Source organism: Phocoena sinus, chromosome X, assembly GCF_008692025.1.
Source record: "Phocoena sinus isolate mPhoSin1 chromosome X, mPhoSin1.pri, whole genome shotgun sequence".
Taxonomy (NCBI): domain Eukaryota; kingdom Metazoa; phylum Chordata; class Mammalia; order Artiodactyla; family Phocoenidae; genus Phocoena; species Phocoena sinus.
Genome location: NC_045784.1, coordinates 62,931,014 through 62,948,304, shown reverse-complemented (window position 1 = coordinate 62,948,304; position 17,291 = coordinate 62,931,014).

The window sequence follows — 17,291 nt, the reverse complement described above, 5'->3', positions numbered from 1 at the left end:
CAGACCAAGTGAGAGAGTAGCATTGACATATGTACACTACCAAATGTAAAATAGATAGCTAGTGGGAAGGAGCTGTGTCACACAGGGAGATCATGTTGGTGCTTTTTGAGCACCTAGACGGATGGGAAAGGGAGGGAGGGAGGGAGGCACAAGAAGGAGGGGATATGGGGATATATGTATACATACAGCTGATTCATTTTGTTATACAGCAGAAACTAACACAACACTGTAAAGCAATTATACTCCAATAAAGATGTTATAAAAAAACTACAACGAGTTATCACCTGACATTGGTCAGAATGGCCAACATCAAGAAATCTACAAACAATAAATGCTGGAGGGGTTGTGGAGAATAGGGAACCCTCTTCCACTGTTGGTGTGAATGTAAATTGATACAACAACTATGGAGAACAATATGGAGGCTCCTTAATAAACTAAAAATAGAACTACCATATGACCATACAATCCCAGTCCTGGGCATATACCCAGAGAAAACCACAATTCAAAAAGACACATGCACCCCTATGTTCATTGCAGCACTATTTACAATAGCCAGGACATGGAAGCAACCTAAATGTCTATCAACAGAGGAATGGATAAAGAAGATGTGGTACATATGTACAATGGAATATTAGCCATAAAAAGGAAAAAAGATGGGTCATTTGTAGACATGGAAAGACCTAGAGTCTGTCATACAGAGTGAAGTAAGTTAGAAAGAATAAAACAAATATCACATTTTAACTCATACATGAGGAATCAAGAAAAATGGTATAGATGATCTGATTGGCAAAGCAGAAATAGAGACACAGATGTAGAGAACAAACTTATGGACACTAAGGTGGAAAGGGGAGGGGGTTGGGATCAATTGGAAGATGGGGATTGACATATATACATTATTGATACTATATATTAAATATATAACTAATGAGAACCTACTGTATTGCACAGGGAACTCTACTTAGTTCACTGCAGTGACTTAAATGGGAAAGCCATCCAAAAAATGAGGGGATCTATGTATACATATAGCTGATTCACTTTGCTGTACAGTAGAAACTAACACAACATTGTGAAGTAACTAGACTCCAATAAAAAATGTTTTAAAAAAGGGAAAAAGTGCTGAAAGAAAAAAATCAACCAAGATTTCTTTATATGGTAAAACTATCATTTTAAAATGTTTGAGAAATTAGGACATTCCCAGACAAGCAAAACTGAAACATTTTGTTGCTATCAGACCTACCCTACAATAAGTATTAAAGTGATTTGCTCAGGCTAAAATGAGAGAACTCTAGACAGTAATTAAAAGTCACATGAAGAGGGAAACCTTGAAGATGGCAGAAGAGTAAGACGTGGAGATCACCTTCCTCCCCACAGATACAACAGAAATACATCTACACGTGGAACAACTCCTACGGAACACCTACTGAAGGCTGGCAGAAGACCTCAGATCTCCCAAAAGGCAAGAAACTCCCCACGTACCTGGGTAGGGCAAAAGATAAAAAGAAAAAGCAAACAAAAGAATAGGGATGGCACCTGCACCAGTGGGAGGGAGCTGTGAAGGAGGAAAAGTTTCCACACACTAGGAAACCCCTTTGCAGGCAGAGACTGCAGGAGGCGGAGGGGGGAGCTTCGAAGCCGCGGAGGAGTGTACAGCAACAGGGGTGCGGAGGGCAAAGCGGGGAGATTCCTGCACAGAGGATTGGTGCCGACTGGCACTCACCAGCCCGAGAGGCTTGTCTGCTCACCCGCCAGGGCGGGCGGGACTGCGAGCTGAGGCTCGGGTTTCAGTCGGATCGCAGGGAGAGGACTGGAGTTGGCGGCTTGAACATAGCCTGCAGGGGGTTAGTGCACCACGGCTAGCCGAGAGGGAGTCCAGGGAAAAGTCTGGACCTGCCAAAGAGGCAAGAGACTTTTTCTTCCCTCTTTGTTTCCTGGTGTATGAGGAGAGGGGTTTAAGAGCGCTGCTTAAAGGAACTCCAGAGACGGGCGCGAGCGCGGCTAAAAGCGCGAACCCCAGAGACAGGCGCGAACCGCGGCTAAAAGCGCAGACCCCAGAGACGGGCATGAGCCGTGGCTAAAATTACGGACCCTAGGGACGGGCGGGAGACGCTAAGGCTGCTGCTACCACCACCTAGGGGCCTGTGTGCGAGCACAGGTCACTATCCACACCACTCTTCCAGGGAGCCTGTGCAGCGTGCCACTGCCAGGTTCACGGGATCCAGGGACAACTTCCCCGGGAGAACGTACGGCAAGCCTCAGGCTGGTCCAATGTCATGCCAGCCTCTATCGCCGCAGGCCTGCCCCGCACGCAGTGCTCCTCCCTCCCCCCTGTCTGAGTGCGCCAGAGGCCCCTAATCAACGGCTCCTTTAACCCCGTCCTGTCTGAGCAAAAAACAGATGCCCTCCAGCGACCTACACGCAGAGGCAGGGCCAAATCCAAAGCTGAGCCCCTGTGAGCTGTGAGAACAAAGAAGAGAAAGGGAAATCTCACCCAGCAGCCTCAGAAACAGCGGATTAAAGCTCCACAATCAACTTGATGTACCCTGCACCTGTGGAATACATGAATAGACAACGAATCATCCCAAATTGAGGAGGTGGGCTTCGAGAGCAAGATCTATGATTTTTTCCCCTTTTCCTCTTTTTGTGAATGTGTATGTGTATGCTTCTGTGTGAGATCTTGTCTGTATAGCTTTGCTTCCACCATTTGTCCTAAGGTTCTATCCGTCCATGGTTTATTTTTAAATTTTTTTCTTAATAATTAATTTTAATAACTTTATTATACTTTACCTTCTTTCTTTCTTTCTTTCTTTCTTTCTTTCTTTCTTTCTTTCTTTCTTTCTTTCTTTCCTTCCTTCCTTCCTTCCTTCCTTCCCTCCTTTAGACAACGAATCATCCCAAATTGAGGAGGTGGTCTCTGAGAGCAACATTTATGATTTTTTTCCCCTTTACCTCTATTTGTGAGGGTGTATGTGTATGCTTCTGTGTAAGATTTTGTCTGTATAGCTTTGCTTCCAACATTTCTCCTAAGGTTCTATGCATCCCTTTTTTTCTAAATAATTATATTTTAATTCAATAACTTTATTATACTTTATTTTATTTTACTGTATCTTCTTTCTTTCTTTTTTCCTTCCTTCCCTCCTTCCTTCCTTCCTCCCTCCCTCACTCACTCCTTTCTTTCCTTCTTGCCTTCTTTCTTTCTTTGCTTCTTTCTTTCTTTCTTTCTTTCTTTCTTTCTTTCTTTCTTTCTTCCTTCCTTCCCTCCTTTCTTTCTTTCTTTCTTTTTTCACACTTCTACTAATTCTCGCTACTTTTTCTCCCTTTTATTCTGAGCCGTGTGGATGAAAGGCTCTTGGTGATCCAGCCAGGAGTCAGGGCTCTGGCTCTGAGGTGGGAGAGCCAACTTCAGGACACTGGTCAACAAGAGACCTCCCAACTCCACATAATATCAAACGGCAAAAATCTCCCAGAGACCTCCATCTTAACACCAGCACCCAGCTTCACTCAAAGACCAGCAAGCTAAAGTGCTGGACAACCAATGCCAAACAACTAGCAAAACAGGAATGCAGCCCCACCCATTAGCAGAGAGGTTGCCTAAAATCAAAATAAGTCCACAGACACCCCAAAACACACCACGAGACATGAACCTGCCCACTAGAGAGACAAGATCCAGCCTCATCCACCACAACAGAGGCACTAGTCCCCTCCACAAGGAAGCCTACACAACCCACTGAACCAACATTAGCCACTGGAGACAGACATCAAAAACAGCGGGAACTACGAACCTGCAGCCTGCAAAAAGGAGACCCCAAACACAGTAAGATAAGCAAAATGAGAAGACAGAAAAACACACAGCAGATGAAGGAGCAAGATAAAAACCCACCAGACCTAACAAATGAAGAGGAAAAAGGCAGTCTACCTGAAAAAGAATTCAGAATAATGATAGTAAGGATGATCCAAAATCTTGGAAATAGAATGGACAAAATGCAAGAAACAGTTAACAAGGACCTAGAAGAAATAAAGACGAAACAAGCAAGGATGAACAGCACAATAAATGAAATTAAAAGTACTCTAGGTGGGATCAATAGCAGAATAACTGAGGCAGAAGAACGGATAAGTGACCGGGAAGATAAAATAGTGGAAAAAACTACTGCAGAGCAGCATAAAGAAAAAAGAATGCAAAGAACTGAGGACACTCTCAGAGACCTCTGGGCAAACATTAAACGCACCAACATTCGAATTATAGGGGTTCCAGAAGAAGAAGAGAAAAAGAAAGGGACTGAGAAAATATTTGAAGAAATTATAGTTGAAAACTTCCCTAATATGGGAAAAGAAATAGTTAATCAAGTCCAGGAAGCACAGAGTCCCATACAGGATAAATCCAAGCAGAAATATGCCAAGACACATATTAATCAAACTGTCAAAAATTAAATACAAAGAAAGCATATTAAAAGCAGCAAGGGAAGAACAACAAATAACACACAAGGGAATCCCCATAGGGTTAAGAGCTGATCTCTCAGCAGAAACTCTGCAAGCCAGAAGGGAGTGGCAGGACATACTGAAAGTAATGGAGAAAAACCTGCAACCAAGACTACTCTACCCAGCAAGGATCTCATTCAGATTTGATGGGGAAATTAAAACCATTCCAGACAAGCAAAAGCTGAGAGTTCAGCACTACCAAACCAGCTTTACAACAAACGCTAAAGGAACTTCTCTAGACAAGAAACACAAGAGAAGGAAAAGACCTATAATAACGAACCCAAAGCAATTAGAAAATGGGAATAGGAACATACATATCGATAATTATCTTAAATGTAAATGGACTAAATGCTCCCACCAAAAGACACAGATTGGCTGAATGGATACAAAAACACGACCCTTATATATGCTGTCTACAAGAGACCCACTTCAGACATAGAGACACATACAGCCTGAAAGTAAGGGGATGGAAAAAGATATTCCATGCAAATGGAAGCCAAAGAAAGCTGGAGTAGCAGTTCTCATATCAAACAAAATAGACTTTAAAATAAAGACTATTAGAAGAGACAAAGAAGGACACTACATAATGATCAAGGGATCGATCCAAGAAGAAGATATAACAATTGTAAATATTTATGCACCCAACATAGGAGCACCTCAATACATAAGGCAAATACTAACAGCCATAAAAGGGGAGATCGACAGTAACACATTCATAGTAGGGGACTTTAACACCCCACTTTCACCCATGGACAGATCATCCAAAATGAAAATAAATAAGGAAACACATGCTTTAAATGATACATTAAACAAGATGGGCTTAATTGATATTTATAGGACACACCATCCAAAAACAACAGAATACACATTTTTCTCAAGTGCTCATGGAACATTCTCCAGGATAGATCATATTTTGGGTCACAAATCAAGCCTTGGTCAATTTAAGAAAATTCAAATTATATCAAGTATCTTTTCTGACCACAACGCCATGAGCCTAGATATCAATTACAGGAAAAGATCTGTAAAAAATACAGACATATGGAAGCTAAACAATACACTACTTAATAATGAAGTGATCACTGAAGAAATCAAAGAAAAAATTAAAAAATACCTAGAAACAAATGACAATGGAGACAAAATGACCCAAAACCTATGGGACGCAGCAAAAGCAGTTCTAAGGGGGAAGTTTATAGAAATACAAGCCCACCTTAAGAAGCAGGAAACATCTCGAATAAACAACCCAACCTTGCACCTCAAGCAAGTAGAGAAAGAAGAACAACAAAACCCCAAAGCTAGCAGAAGGAAAGAAATCATAAAAATCAGATCAGAAATAAATGAAAAAGAAATGAAGGGAACAATAGCAAAGATCAATAAAACTAAAAGCTGGTTCTTTGAGAAGATAAACAAAATAGATAAACCACTAGCCAGACTCATCAAGAAAAAAAGGGAGAAGACTCAAATCAATAGAATTAGAGGGCTTCCCTGGTGGCGCAGTGGTTGAGAGTCCGCCTGCCAATGCAGGGGACACGGGTTCGTATCCTGGTCTGGGAAGATCCCACATGCCGCAGAGCGGCTAGGCCCGTGAGCCATGGCCACTGAGCCTGCGCGTCCGGAGCCTGTGCTCCACAACGGGAGAGGCCTCAACAGTGAGAGGCCCGCGGACTGAAAAAAAAAAAAAAAAAGAATTAGAAATGAAAAAGGAGAAGTAACAACTGACACTGCAGAAATAAAAAAAATCATGAGAGATTACTACAAGCAACTCTATGCCAATAAAATGGACAATCTGGAAGAAATGGACAAATTCTTAGAAATGCACAACCTGCCAAGACTAAATCAGGAAGAAATAGAAAATATGAACAGACCAATCACAAGCACTGAAATTGAAACTGTGATTAAAAATCTTCTAAGAAACAAAAGCCCTGGTTTCACAGGCGAATTCTATCAAACATTTAGAGAAGAGCTAACACCTATCCTTCTGAAACCCTTCCAAAATATAGCAGAGGGAGGAACACTCCCAAATTCCTTCTACGAGGCCACCATCACCTTGATACCAAAGCCAAACAAGGATGTCACAAAGAAAGAAAATTACAGGCCAATATCACTAATGAACATAGATGCAGAAATCCTCAACAAAATACTAGCAAACAGAATCCAACAGCACATTAAAAGGATCATACACCATGATCAAGTGGGGTTTATTCCAGGAATGCAAGGATTCTTCAATATATGCAAACCTATCAATGTGATAAACCATATTAAAAAATTGAATGAGAAAAAGCATATGATCATCTCAATAAATGCAGAGAAAGCATTTGACAAAATTCAACACCCATTTATGATAAAAACCCTGCAGAAAGTAGGCATAGAGGGAACCTTCCTCAACATAATAAGGGCCATATATGACAAGTCCACAGCCAACATCATCCTCAATGGTAAAAAATTGAAAGCATTTCCACTAAGATCAGGAACAAGACAAGGTTGCCCACTCTCTTATTCAACATAGTTTTCGAAGTTTTAGCCACAGCAATCAGAGAAGAAAAGGAAATAAAAGGAATCCAAATTGGAAAAGAAGTAAAGCTGTCGCTGTTTGCAAATGACATGATACTCTACATAGAGAATCCTAAAGATTCTATCAGAAAACTGGTAGAGCGAATCAATGAATTTGGTAAAGTAGCAGGATACAAAATTAATGCAGAGATATCTCTGGCATTCGTATATACTAATGATGAAAAATATGAAAGTGAAATCAATAAAACACTCCCATTTACCTTTGCTACAAAAAGAATAAAATATCTAGGAATAAACCTACCTAAGGATACGAAAGACCTGTATGCAGAAAATTATAAGACACTGATGAAAGAAATTAAAGATGATACAAGTAGATGGAGAGATATACCATGTTCTTGGATGGGAAGAATCAGCATTGTGAAAATGACTCTACTACCCAAAGCAATCTATAGCTTCAATGCAATCCCTATCAAACTACCAATGACATTTTTCACAGAAGTAGAACAAAAAATTTCACAATTTGTATGGAAACACAAAAGACCCTGAATAGCCAAAGCAATCTTGAGAACGAAAAAAGGAGCTGGAGGAATCAGGCTCCCTGACTTCAGACTATACTACAAAGCTACAGTAATCAAGACAGTATGCTACTGGCACAGAAACAGAAAGATAGATCAATGGAACAGGATAGAAAGCCCAGAGATAAACCCACGCACATATGGACACCTTATCTTTGATAAAGGTGGCAGGAAAGTACAGTGGAGAAAGGACAGCCTCTTCAATAAGTGGTGCTGGGAAAACTGGACAGAGATATGTAAAAGTACGAGATTAGATCACTCCCTAACACCATACACAAAAATAAGCTCAAAATGGATTAAAGACCTAAATGTAAGGCCAGAAACTATCAAACTCTTTGAGGACAGCATAGGCAGAACACTCTATGACATAAATCACAGCAAGATCCTTTCTGACCCACCTCCTAGAGAAACGGAAATAAAAACAGAAATAAACAAATGCGACCTAATGAAACTTCAAAGCTTTTGCACAGCAAAGGAAACCATAAACAAGACCAAAAGACAACCCTCAGAATGGGAAAAAATAGTTGCAAATGAAGCAACTGACAAAAGATTAATCTCCAAAATTTACAAGCAGCTCATGCAGCTCAATAACAAAAAAAACTAACAACCCAATCCAAAAATGGGTAGAAGACCTAAGTATACATTTCTCCAACGAAGATATACAGACTGCCAACAAACACATGAAAGAATGCTCAACTTCATTAATCATTAGAGAAATGCAAATCAAAACTACAATGAGATATCATCTCACACCAGTCAGAAAGGCCATCATCAAAAAATCTAGAAACAATACATGCTGGAGAGGGTGTGGAGAAAAGGGTACACTCTTGCACTGCTGTTGGGAATGTGAATTGTTACAGCCACTATGGAGAACAGTATGGAGGGTCCTTAAAAAACTACAAATAGAACTACTATATGACACAGCAATCCCACCACTGGGCATATACCCTGAGAAAACCAAAATTTAGAAAGAGCCATGTACCAAAATGTTCATTGCAGCTCTATTTCCAATAGCCCAGAGATGGAAACAACCTAAGTGCCCATCATCGGATGAATGGATAAAGAAGATGTGGCACATATATACAATGGAATATTACTCTGCCATAAAAAGAAACGAAATTGAGCTATTTGTAATGAGGTGGATAGACCTAGCGTCTGTCATACAGAGTGAAGTAAGTTAGAATTTAAGAAAAAAAATGTCATGGAGAACCTAGGGGTAAGACAGGAATAAAGACACAGACCTACTGGAGAACGGACTTGAGGATATGGGTAGGGGAAATGGTGAGCTGTGACGGGGCGAGAGAGAGTCATGGACATATATACACTAACAAACGTAAGGTAGATAGCTAGTGGGAAGCAGCCCCATAGCATAGGAAGATCAGCTCGGTGCTTTGTGACCGCCTGGAGGGGTGGGATAGGGAGGTTGGGAGGGAGGGAGAGGCAAGAGGGAAGAGATATGGGAACATATGTATATGTATAACTGATTCACTTTGTTATAAAGCAGAAATTAACACACCATTGTAAAGCAATTATACCCCAATAAAGATGTTAAAAAGAATAGAAAAAAAAAAATCACATGAAGAAAGAACAATGGTAAAGTTAATGAGACAGTACAGGAGACAGTATTAATGTATTTTCATTTGTGATTCTTTTTTCTTCTAATGATTTAACAGATAGGCAGAACAAATAATTATAAATATTTATTGATGAACACATAATTTATATGACAAGAATAGCATAAAGTAGGAGGGGGCGAATAAAGCTTTTTAGGATAAAAGTTTTCATATACTACTTAAATTAAGTTGTCATTAATCCAACCTAGTTTGCTTTAAGTTAACATGTTAATTGTAATCACAGAGTAGCCACTAAAGAAATAACTCAAACAATTTAGTAAGAGAAATTACAAGAGATTTAAAAGAGTACATAAAAAATTTATTTTTAGAAAGGCAGTAATAAAGGAATAGAAGGATAAAATACAGAAACCAAATAGAAAAATGACAGATGTAAATCCTCGTTTAACTATGATTATATTATATGTGAATGGATGGAAAACTCCAGTTGAAAGGAAGATATTGGCAGAATGCATAAAAAATGGTCCATCTAAATAATCACTATTAGAAAAGCACTTTACAATCAAAGACACAAACTTGTTAAAAGCAAGGAGATGAAAAGGATATACTTGTTTGCAACAATACCATGCAAACAGTATCCAAAAGATACTGAGTGAAGTGACAATAGGATCAGGCAAAACAGACATTAAGACAAAAAATTTTACTAGAGAGAAAGACACACATTTTATAAGGGCAAAAATGGAAAATCCATCACAAGGATATAACGATCCTAAACATATGAACTTACCAGCAGAGCTGAAAAATACACAAAGAAAAATCTAACAGAGTGTGAGTTTAATAACAAAAGAGTTGGAGACTTCAATACCCCAGTTTCAACAATGATAGAACAACTAGGAAGGTCAAGAAAGTGTTAGAAGATGTGAAAAAACTGAACATAAACTAGACCTAACAACATTCATATAACACTCCACCCAAGAGCATTAGAATGCATATTTATCTCAAGTGTAAATGAAATGTTCTCTTTGATAAACCATGTGATAAGCCATGAAGTAGGCTTCAACATATTTAAAACTTTGGAAATCATACAAATTAAGATGTTTCTATGTCTTAAGCTTTTTTTTGCCATTTCTAATGAAAAGTCTCTTTTCATTTTGATCATTTTTCCTAAGTTCATAATATATCTTTTATTTTATTGAGCTAAATATCACATAACATATCATTAACCTTTTTAAAATGTAAAATTCAGTGGCACTTAATTAAAAGTGTTTTACAACCACATGAATATTATGATCAGTTTTCCATTTCTGAAAAAAAGTCCCCTGGTATTTTGATAAGAATTGTATTGAATCTGTAGATGTCTTTGAGGGTATTTCTATCTTAACAAGTCTTCAAATCCATAAACATAGATGATTTTTATTTACTTAGGGCTTTAAAATTTTCTTTCAGAAATGTCTTGTAGTTTTCAAATTTTCTTTCAGAAATGTCTTGTAGTTTTCAGTGTACAAGTCTTGTATTCCCTTGTTTAACTTTATTGCTAAATATTTTATGTTTTAATTCTGTTGTAAATTGAATTTTTTCTTAATTTTATTCTTATTTATTAGTGGTATATAGAATACAAATGATTTTTTAAATTGATAAGCTGGACTTTGTTAAAATTAAAAATTAATTAATGACATTGTTTGGATAATGAAAAGACAAATCACATACTTGGAGAAAATATTTGCTAAACACATATGTGATAAAGGATTTAGAATACAAATGATTATTGTGCTGATCTTAGATCCTGAAATTCGCTGACTTTGTATATTAGCTCTAATAATTTTTGTGGCTTATTTAAGACTTTCTACATATAGGATAATGTCATCAGCAAATAGAGATAATTTTACTGTTCCTATTCTAATTTGGGTACTTTAAATTTTTCTTGGTTAATTGTTCTAGCTAGAACTTCCAGTACAATATTAAATAGAAGAGGCAAGAGTGAGCACCCATGTTTTGTTCCTGATCTTAAGGGAGATTTCAGTTTTTCACCATTAGTCTAATATTAGCTGATAGTTTTTCATAAATGTCCTTTAACATAATGAGGAATTTTCTTTTAATTCCTATTTTTCTGAGTGTTTTTCTATCATGGAAAGGCATTAGATCCTGTGAAATAAAATGCTTTTTCACATGTATTGAAGTGGCCTTGTGGCTTTTTTCATTAATTCTATCAATGAGATATATGACATTGATTTTCTTATGTTGAGCCAAACTTGCATTCCTGGTATAAGTCTCACTTGATCATGGCATATAATCATTTTAATGTGTGTTGCATTTGTTTCCTAGTAGTTTTTAAAAGGATGTTTGACTATAAGGTATAATGTTCTGTAGTTTTGTTTTTTTTCTGGTGTGTTCTTTGACTAGCTTTGATATCTGGGTAATGCTTGCCTTATATAATAAGTTAGGAAGTGGCTCTTCGTCTTCAACATTTTGGAAATGTTTAAGAAGAATTGGTATTAATTATTCTTTAAATGTTTGGTAGAATTCACCAGTGATGCTATCTGGTCATAGACTTTTCTCTGTTGGGGAGTTTTATACTACTGATATAATTTCTTTAATTGTAATAGGCTTACTCAGATTCTTTTTCTTCTTGAGTCAGTTTTGGTAATTTGGATGTTTTGAGGAGTTTCTCCATTGAATCTACCTTATCTAATTTATTGCCATAATATGGTTTATAGTATTTTCCTATATTTTTATTTCTATGCAGTCCTTTGTATTGTCTGTACTTTCAATTCTGATTTTATTTATCTGCAGCTTCTTTGTTTTTCCCTTAGTAGACCTTAAGCCTATAAATTTTGTATCTCTTAAAATAAGCAACTTTTACATCTTTCACTTGCTTTTATTGTGAAAAAACACATAGCATAAAATTTACAATCATGATCATTTTAAGTGTACAGTTCAGTAGTATTAAGTATACTCATATTTTACTTTTTAAAATTTAATTTGATTAACTCTATTTAAAATTTTTATTGGAGTATACTGGATTTAAAATGTTGTGTTAGTTTCAGGTGTACAGCAAAGTGAATCTGTTATATATATACATGTATCCACACTTTTTTAGATTGTTTTCCCATACACAGTATTGAGTAGAACTCTGCATGCTATACAGTAGGTCCTTAGTAGCTACCTATTTTATATATAGTAATGTGTATATGTCAATCCCAATCTTCCAATTAATCTCCCCCTTACTCCCTTGTAACCATAAGTTTATTTCCTACATCTGCAACTCTATTTCTGGTTTGTAGATAAGTTCACTTGTACATCGTTTTTTAGATTCCACATATAAGCGATATCATAAGATATTTGTCTTTCTCTGTCTGACTTACTTCATTCAGTAAGACAGTCTCTAGGTCCATCCATGTTGCTGCAAATGGCATTATTTCATTTATTTTTATGGCTGAGTAACATTCCATGGTATATATGTACCACATCTTCTTTTTCCATTCCTCTGTTGATGAACATTTAGGTTGCTTCCATGTCCTGGCTATTGTAAATAGTGCTGCAATGAACATTAGGGTGCATGTGTATTTTCGATTTATGGTTTCCTCCAGATATATGGCTAGGAGTGGGATTGCTGGGTCATCTGGTAGGTCTGTTTTTTAGTATTTTAAGGAACCTCCATACTGTTCTCAACAGTGGCTGTAAAAACTTACATCCCCACCAACAGTGTAGGAGGGTTCCCTTTGCTCCACACCTTCTCCAGGTTTTATTTATAGCCTTTTAATGATGGCCATTCTGACCAGTGTGAGGTGATACCTCATTGTACTTTTGATTTTCATTTCTCTAAGACCTAGTGATGTTGAATATCTTTTACTGTGCTTTTTGGCCTTTGGTATGTGTTCTATGGAGAAATGTCCATTTAGATCTTCTACCCATTTTTAGATTGGGTTGTTTGTTGTTTGTTTGTTTTGATATTGAGCTGCATGAGCTGTTTGTATATTTTGTAGATTAATCTCTTGTCAGCTGCTTCATTTACAAATACTTTCTCCCATTCTGTGGATTGCCTTTTTGTTTGTTTCCTTTTCTGTGCAAAAGCTTTTAAGTTTAATTAGATCCCATTTTAAAATTATTTTTATTTTCATTACTCAAGGAGGTGGATCAAAAAGATCTTTCTGCAATTTATGTCGAGTGTTCTGCCTACATTTTTCTCTAAGAGTTTTTATAGTGTCCAGGCTTATATTTAGGTCTTTAATACATTTTGAGTTTATTTTTGTGTATGGAGTTGGGGAGTCTCCTAATTTCAATCTTTTACATGTAGCTATTTAGTTTTCCCAGATCCACTTATTGAGAAGACTGTCTTTTCTCCATTGTATATTCTTGCCGCTTTTGTCATACATTAGACAAGCATATGTGCACAGGTTTATCTCTTGACTCTCTATCCTGTTCCATTGATCTGTATTCTTGTTTTTGTGCCAGTACCATACTGTTTTGATTACTGTAGCCTTGTATTATACTCTGAAGTCAGGGAGCCTGATTCCTCCGGCTCCATTTTGCTTTCTCAAGTGTGATTTAGCTATTTGGGACCTTTTGTGCTCCCATACAAATTGTAAATTTTTTTGTTCTAATTTTGTAAAATATGCCCTTGGTAATTTGATAGGGATTGCATTGAATCTATAGATTGCTTTGGGTAGTAAAGTCATTTTTACTTCTTCTTTTCCAATTTGGGTAACTTTATTTCTTTTTCTTCTCAGATGGCCTGGCTTGGATTTCCAAAGATATGTTGAGGAAAAGTGGTGAGAGTGGACATCCTTGTCTTGTCTGATCTTAGAGGAAATGCTTCCAGTTTTTTACCATTGAGCATGATCTCTGCTGTGGGTTTGTCATATAAGGCTTTTATTATGTTGAGGTAGGTTCCTTCTATGCACAGTTTCTGGAGATTTTTTATCATAAATGTATGTTGAATTTCGTCAAAAGCTTTTTCTGCATCCATTGAGATGATCATATGGTTTTTATTCTTCAAATTGTTAATATGGTGTAGTACATTGATTGATTTTTGTATAATGAAGAATCCTTGCATCCCTGGCTTAAATCCCACTTGATCATGGTTTATTATCCTTTAAATGTGTTTCTGGATTCTGATTGCTAGTATTTTTGTTGAGTATTTTTGCATCTATGCTCATCAGAGATATTGGCCTGTATTTTTCTTTTTCGTGATATCTTTGTCTGGTTTGGGTATCGGTGATTGTGGCCTTGTAGAATGAGCTTGGGAGCATTCCTTCCTCTGAAATTTTTTGGAACAGTTTAAAAAGGATAGGTGTTAACTCTTCTCTAAACGTTTGATAGAATTTGGCTGTGTAGCCATCTGGTCCTGGACTTTTGTTGTTGGAAGATTTTTTTTTTTTTTTTGTGGTATTCAGGCCTCTCACTGTTATGGCCTCTCCTGTTGCGGAGCACAGGCTCCGGACATGCAGGCTCAGCGGCCATGGCTCACGGGCCCAGCAGCTCCACAGCATGTGGGATCTTCCAGGACCGGGGCATGAACCCATGTCCCCTGCAACGGCAGGCGGATTCTCAACCACTGCGCCACCAGGGAAGCCCTGTTGTTGGAAGATTTTTAATCGCAGTTTCAATTTCATTACTTGTGATCAGTCTGTTCATATTTTATATTTCTTTCTGGTTCAGCCTTGGAAGGTTGTACCTTTCTAAGAATTTATCCATTTATTCCAGGTTGCCATTTTATTGGCATATAGTTGCTTTGTATTTCTGTGGTGACAGTTGTGTCTTCTCCTTTTTCATTTCTAATTTTATTGATTTGGGACCTCTTCCTTTCTTCCTGTTGAGTCTGGCTAACAGTTTATCAATTTTATCTTCTCAAAGAACTAGCTTTTAGTTTCATTGATCTTTGCTATTGTTTCTTTGTTCCTATTTCATTTGTTTATGGTCTTATCTTTATTATTTCTTTCTTTCTACTAAATTTGGGCTTCATTTGTTCTTCTTTATCTAGTTGTTCTAGGGGTAAGGTTAGGTTGTTTGAGATTTTTCTTGTTTCCTGAGGTAAGATTGTATTGCTATAAACTTCCCTCGTAGAACTGCTTTTGCTGCATCCCATAGGTTTTGTGACATTTTGTTTTCATTGTCAGTTTTTTCTAATTTTTAAAAATGTGTTCTTTGATTTCTTCAGTGATTGTTTGGTTATTTAGAAGCCTACTGTTTAGCTTCCATATGTTTGTCTTTTTTTAGAGTATTTTCCTGTAATTGATTTCTAATCTCATATTGTTGTGGTCAGAAAAGATGTTTGATATGATTTCAATTTTCTTGAACTTACTGAGGCTTGATTTGTGACCCAAGATGTGATCTATCCTGGAGAATGTTCCATGTGCACTTGAGAAGAAAATATATTCTGCTGCGTTTGGATGGAATGTGCTATAAATATCAACTAATTCCATCTGGTCTAATGTGTTATTTAAGGCTTGTGTTCCTTATTAATATTCTATCTGGATGATATGTCGATTGGTGTAAGTGGGGTGTTAACATCCCCCAATATTATTGTTACTGTTGATTTTCTCTTTTATAGCTGTTAGCATTTGCCTTATGTATTGAGGTGCTCCTTTGTTGGGTGCATAGATATTTACAATTGTTATACCTCTTCTTGTATTGATCCCTTGACCATTATGTAGTGTCCTTCCCTGTCTCTTGTAATAGTCTTCATTTTAAAGTCTAATTTATCTGATATGAGTATTGCTACTCCAGCTTTCTTTTGATTTCCATTTGCATGGAATATCTTTTTACATCCCCTCATTTTCAGTCTTTATATTTCCCTAGGTCTGAAGTGGGTCTCTTGTAGACAGCATATATATGTGTCTTGTTTTTGTACCCATTCAGCCAGTCTGTGTCTTTGATTGAAGCATTTAATCCATTTATATTTTAAGGTAATTATTGATATGTATGTTCCTATTGCCATTTTCTTGTTTTGGGTTTGTTTCTGTAGGTCTTTTTTCTTCCCTTCCTCTTTTTTCTCTTCTTCCTCTTTTTTCTCTTCTCTTGTGTTTCTTGCCTAGAGAAGTTCCTTTAGCAATTGTTTTAAAGCTGGTTTGGTGATGCTGAATTCTCTTAGCTTTTGCTTGTCTGTAAAGTTCTTGATTTCTTTGTCAAATATGAATGAGAGCCCGTCTGGGTAGAGAAATCCTGGTTGTCATTTTCCCCCTTTCATTACTTTAAATATATCCTCCCACTCCCTTCTAGCCTGCAGAGTTTCTGCTGAAAAATCAGCTGATAACCTTTGGGGATTCCCTTGTATTCTATTTTTTACTTTTCCCTTGCTGCTTTTAATATTTTTCTTTGAATTTAATTTTTTTACTTTGATTAATATGTGTTTCATTATGTTCCTCCTTGGGTTTATCCTGTATGGGACTCTGTGTGCTTCCTGGACTTGATTATTTCCTTTCCCATGTTAGGGAAGTTTTCATCTATGATACCTTCAAATATTTTCTCAGGTCCTTTCTCTTTCTCTTCTTTTTGTGGGACCCCTATAATTCAAATGTTGGTGTGTGTAATGTTGCCCCAGAGGTCTCTGAGACTGTCCTCCTTTCTTTTCATTCTTTTTTCATTATTCTGTTCTGCAGGAGTGATTTCCACCATTCAAACTTCCAGGTCACTTAACCGTTCTTCTGTCTCAGTTATTCTGCTATTGATTCCTTCTAGTGTATTTTTCATGTCAGTTATTGTCTTGTTCATCTCTGTTTGTTTGTTCTTTTGTTCTGCTAGGTCTTTGTTAAACTTTTCTTGTATCTTCTCAGTCCGTGCCTCTATTCTGTTTCTGAGATCTTGGATCATCTTTACTATCATTACTCTGAATTCTTTTTGCATAGATTTCTTATCTCCTCTTTATTTAGTTGTTCTTGTAGTTTTTTATCTTGCTCCTTCATCTGCAACTTCTTTCTTTGTCATCTCATTTTGTCACACTTCCTATTTTTGTGGTCTCCTTTCCACAGGCTGCAGGATTGCAGTTCCTCTTGTTTCTGGTGTCTGACACTGGTGGGTGAGGTTGATATAGAGGCTTGTGCCATTATACCCTTGATAGGGGGTTTGATTGGTGTTGTGGTGATCAGAGCCTTCCCTAGATATTGAGCAGGGTCTCCCCTTTGCTCTGTGGTTTTCACTGCCCTGTCAGGGGCGGGACCTCCTCCCT